Source organism: Cyprinodon tularosa, unplaced genomic scaffold (assembly GCF_016077235.1).
Source record: "Cyprinodon tularosa strain WSP-4 unplaced genomic scaffold, ASM1607723v1 ctg813, whole genome shotgun sequence".
Taxonomy (NCBI): domain Eukaryota; kingdom Metazoa; phylum Chordata; class Actinopteri; order Cyprinodontiformes; family Cyprinodontidae; genus Cyprinodon; species Cyprinodon tularosa.
Genome location: NW_024039578.1, coordinates 167,187 through 173,264, shown reverse-complemented (window position 1 = coordinate 173,264; position 6,078 = coordinate 167,187).

Genomic DNA, 6,078 nt, shown 5'->3' with positions numbered 1-6,078 from the left:
CAAGCAAGGGCGTAGGTTTGATTTTAACTTTGGTAGGGACACGATTGGTCGGGTGTCATTGGTGCTATGCAATATGCACGCCCTTTTTTATGCTCGATGTGAGCATCCGTACTGATAAGAGGAATTCAATGTTAAAAGAGAAAAGCATAATTTTGCTACATTAATAAAAATTAAATAAAAAAAAACACTACACTCATTAGATGCTGTTTATCAATGTTTGAAGCATTAATTGATTATTTCAATAATCGTCAACTAATTTAATAATTGATTCATCATTAACTGGAGTATAAAGACTCTAAAACATAATATAAATGTAAAATGTGTCTTTTTCCAACAGAGCAACCCACTTAGATCAGTAATTATACCAAAATTGTAAAACTACAATACATATATATAATCAAAATTCTCCATCCAGAACTCCTCATGTGGAAATATTTTAGTTTCACCTGGTTTATTTAGACGTCACCTGAAGCACTGAATGGCAGCTGCTTCACCTACAAGCTGCCCTGCATCATTATTGCTGGATATCTGTGTTTCCTATAATCATATAATGTATAAGTGCATTTTTAATAGTAAAGGATTAAATGTAACACAACCTTTTATCATTGTCCTATATTGCTACTGTCTGACTGTATAAATAGCTCCTTATGTATATTTTCTTTTTAGTGGCATCATCTACAAACACAACACTGAGAATGAGCCTAAGTTTATTAAAATATAAAATCACTTTTAACAATTATAAAAGACAATATAACACTATCTTATCTGTAATTTAATAATATCCAAAATAAACAGTCAGATTCCAGCATTTTTACCAGACATTAATGTTTGTACTAATTTACTTATAGACTGTGTGGAAATCTATGTAAGATAAAATCAATGTTAATATTCTTCATCTGTTTGTTCTTCTCTTTATCCTATTTCTAGAAGTATAAATAGTCAATTAAATTATTATTATTATTTGGAACCCTAATTATGCTTTTTAAACGATACACAGCAGATGTTTAGCCGCCATTTCTTGTTGTTTTCCTCTATAAGAGAAATAACACCTGCTAATAATTATACCTGAACTTCCTCAGAGTCATCAAAAAATGAAACCAGTAACAGCAACTAAATATTGGTAAAAAGGAAACCGTCACATTTTCTTTTTTAGGTGGCTGTGGCTAAGAATCAGAAATGTTGATGGCTTACAGCCTTTATTTGCCCATTTTGTGTCTTCAGAACTCCTGGCTGACTCAGAATATTTCGTTTTATAAAAGAAAAAAAAAGGTTTTTGTTTTTTAGTGTACATGATATTCATTTTTTTTATTGGGACTAGTTTCATAGTCTAATATTAATTGTAGTAACCGCTGCATTCTAGTGTGAATAAATTTTCAATGTTGTGCTCCAAGCACAGCGGACTAGAAAACAGCCAATCAGAAAGAGAGAAGGCGGGACCTAAGGCAGAACAGCCAATGAGAGTGGAGTTAAACAGCGCAGCACAGTTCAATGCGCTGCTAGGTGAAAGGGACAGGAGAGACCAGGCAGAGGAGCTGCGAGAGGAAAAGAGCCACTGCTGTAAATTATAAACATGTTGCTCACATCCAATTATTGGTCGGGACAATTAGGACGGTTCAAAACTTTGGTAGGGACATGTCACTATGGTCCCTATGCAAACCTACGCCCATGGCTACAAGCATGCTTAGTGTGAGGGATTGCTGAAGAGTCAATGAGTCGATGCAATCAGCTGGTTTTCCTTAGATAGAAAACTTTGAATCAATCTGACTGAATGATCTGGTGCTATATAAAAAAAAACTGAATTGAATTTTATTTATTTTTTGCTTATAGTATCGTTCTTGTTATCAATATAAATGACAGCTATAGTGCTTATACCTTTAAGCTTTCTCTCCCTGATTATTTCCTGAGAAGAGATCACTGGGAACAAACGCTTTAAATAACACTTTCCAATGTATATAAATGTATATTAAATTACTATAAAATATGATGGCAGGTGTTATGATTCCATCAAGCCGAGGGGAAATAAACAACAACCAGAATGAAGTTACTTAGAACTTTATTTATTGTTACACAGAAGAGGGTTTCCTGTTAACTTTATCAATGCATTGTCAATCTGATCATGTTCAACCGAATTTAAAAACCACTTCAGGCGCATAAACACGCATAAACCTTTACAATCCTCACTGCAAACGTAAAAAACCCCCCGACTCACTGCAAAATAATCACATGCTTTCCAACCTCAAGATCAAACAGGATCGGGTCTCAGATACCCAAGATTAACAGAGATGGAAGAATTTAGGAAGTGATCCTAGGACACATGGAGGACAAAACAAGAATAAATGGAAGGTTGTTAGCCCGCCCTCACAAGTACTAAGAGGAGACAAACAATCCAAACTGGGCAGACTAACAATAAAGAAAATTAAAGCTCAAAGAGGATGGCAGGAAGCTGTGATAAAACTGAAAAGACAAAATACAAAAATTGATAAATTCTTATTAAATCACTTTAATCAAGTCAATCTAAAACACTTTAAAAACACTGCATACTTGCATCTCTTAAACCAGCACTCTAAAGTCAAACTTGATATAGATATAAACATGAAATGAATCTAGTGCAGCACTACCAAATAAAAACAATACAAAAAACAAAAACATACAATTCAATCTGATTCTAAAGACCAATGTATCAGCCTACCTGCGGCGTCGCCAAGGTAACGCTACCAATGGAACATCATTAATAATAATAACCCGCTATAAAAACACCACATCAGCACAAACTTATTTAAAAACATCAATTTGAAACATTTTTCCTCCAAAACTCCCACAGCCAGCAAACAGCGTGGAACCAACACACACCTGGTCTCACCCAGGAAATGAAGCCTTTAATGGAGGCTCAGGCTGTGGACACCAGGTGGCGCCACCTGTTACACAGGTTTAACAGAATATAATCTTCCTCAGACCAGAGAAATGATTCAGGTTACATGTGGTAGGCCTACCAGGCCTTTTATCTTCAGGAAGCAGTTAAAATAAGCTTTTTATACAACTGCAGAGTTTCATACCACATCATCACATCATTACACATGTTTGTACATGAAGAAAAGTCACAAGCTATAGACATATAGAGATAATATACAGAGTTCATTAGGGTCATCTAATGCACACTACCAGGACTTTCTCTGTTAAGAATGATCCACTTACCCATCTAAGTGTGGACCCCTTTGTCAGAAAAGGTTAATCCATTTTTATTTAACCTGAACGCTGAATTTTACCATCAATATTTCTGGCATTAAAAATGGCAGGTTTCCCTTCATGACACTTGAAGGCGGGCAGCAGAAAAAGGCAGAGATTTTTTTGGTTTTTGCGGTTGTGATGATTAACTTAGAAGTGAAGGCCTCCTTGTGGCTTCATTTTCTGTACAAAAACATTTTGCTGTCTTTTAAAAATAAAAGTCATAAAAATAACAGATGAACAATTGATTCCTCAGGTCATCAGTTTCCCTCCCTAAACTGGATGAGGCTCGATCTCATCTTAACAAACTGATCTATAACCTCCTGACTCTGATCAGCTGTCTGGATGATGGCCTGTCTGAGCTTCTCATCTTCTGTAGGGGTTGAAGTGATGCTGAAAAGCATTAGAATGATTTTGCGTAATCCATCTAGCACTATTGCAAGTAGACCCAAAACCCGCTCACTCTCTTTCTGAAGCTCCTTACACTTTCTAAGCAGAAACCTAAGCAACTCCACATCTTTCAGAGCGCGTTCAGCCATAACTTCAGATGATTGTCGCTCCAACTCTGCACTGATTATCTTTATCTCTTCCAACTTCTCTTTCAGAGGTTCCACCAGCTCCATGAATTTTTTCCCCCATTTTTCTACTTCATTCACCTTTTCATTCTCTTTCCAGACTTTTACCACATTTGATCCAACAATAGTACCACCACCAGCAACCAAAGAAGCTCCAGGAACAAATAAACTCAAACCTCCAGTGAACGGAGCCAAAAATAAACCTATAAGTGCTGCACCTCCGACAGAAGCTCCAACTTTTCTCGTGGCGTCGGTAAAGCGCTGTACGGTTTTCACCTCTTCAGAAATCTTCATTAACTCTTTCACAATGTCTCTCATTTCGGGTTCAGTTCTGCCAGACTGCTCTATGAATTCAGCTGCAGCTGCTATCAATTTGTTCATCGAGTCAGCCATCTCAGGTGGGGCGTCCATACTGCCACTTCTCTTTTGTTTCAACATCTCTTCCTTCTGCTCAGGTGGGATGTCCTCCTGCTCCATCACGTCTTCAGTCCTTCTGTCCACTGAAAGAACAAATCATAGAGAAAAGAAATCTGAAATAGACTCAGTCCATAAAGACACAGAGACCAAATATCAGAGAACTCACTACCTCTTTTTTTTTATTTATTTTTTTAACAGTGTCCTGTCTGGCAATGTGGCAATAAGAATTATTGTCTTGATGCCAAAAAGGTCCCAACAGATTTTACTTAGCAGTACGGCAATTGCCATATTGCTCCACTTGTTTCATGCATATAAATTGCTTTACTATGATTATGCAGGGAGTATTACAGTTTATATGGACACTGCAATGTAAGTAGAGCAGAAAAACAGAAGAAGAAAAAGGAAAAAAGAGAAAAAAAAAATAAAAGAGAAAAGATGAAAGAAAGGGGAGATAGGAAGGAGACAATGACAAAACATTTTCAGTCTGCTTCATCACCTGTAACGAGATGAAAAAACAAAAGCACAACCAAAAGACACGGTACGAGATATACAATAAAGCAACACCTTGAAACTATCGCTAAAGTAATATTCACTACCTCTACTACAGCGCTACTACTGCTGTTTAAGGAGGCGCCTGGTAGCCATGGTGACCAGGTTATAGGATTGTCCTATGGTGGGTGGTAGGATGTGGAGACCTGATTCTGATTAACTGCATTAATGCTAATATTGAATATCTATCATACTTTGTCCTGTGAAAACCCTCAGATAGCTGCTTGAGGGACAACAGAGAATTTAAACTCTTATGGTCAAACAGTAAAATTCACTGATGGAATAAATCCACAGCAGTTTTGCAGCAAATTTGCAGCCTAATTAACCAAGTGTTTTGCATTAGTGACTTTAGGGGAAAAATATTCTGAAAGGTAATCCAGATGAACTATAACTTATTTAAATCCATGATTGCAAGTTCAAATTTTAATATATGGATTTAATTTTAACTTTTAAAACTTTTAAATTTCAAATGACTATTTTTGGGTTGTGTTCACATAAGAGAATGGAGAACATGGCGCACTACACGGCTACAGGAATCCTACCTAGTCTGGAAAAAACTTTTACTGCTGTATCAGAGGACCCTTTGTAAAGCAGGAGCAGCTTATCCTCATTAATAGAGGAGAATAAGAAAAATCCTAGATTTCTTTTTAATCCAGTTGCCAAACTCACCCAGAGCCATAGCTCTGTTGAACTGTCGTTTCCACCTGCTCTTAGCAGTAATTATTTAATGGGATTCTTTATAAATAAGATTAATTCTATTAAAAATAAAATCATTAGCTATATCTGTCTATAATCCAGATGAAGCTAACCCATTACATAGACTACAGGCATGTCTGAAGACATAAAAACCTGGATGACTCTTAACTTTCTGCTTCTGAATGCAGACAAAACAGAAGTTATAGTCTTTGGACCAGAGTCTTTGAAAAAGAAAGAAATTAGTCAGTCACTTCATTTGGATGGGATTAAACTGATTTCAGATAATAAAATAAAAATCTTGGTGTTGTTTTTGATCAGGACCTGTCATTTAAATCCCAGATCAGAGAGGTTTCTAGAATTTCCTTCTTTCATCTGAGGAATATTGCAGGAATATCAGGAAGTCCACAAAGTTAAAAGCCTTCAGCTGATCCAAAATGCTGCAGCCAGAGTTCTGATGAAAATGAAAAAGAGAGATCATATCTCTCCTAACCTGGCTTCTCTTCATTGGCTTCCTGTTAAATCCAGAATAGAATTTAAAATCCTCCTTCTCACATATAAAGCCTTAAATGGCCAAGCTCCATCTGATATCAGAGATCTGATTCAGTACAGCTCCAGAAGG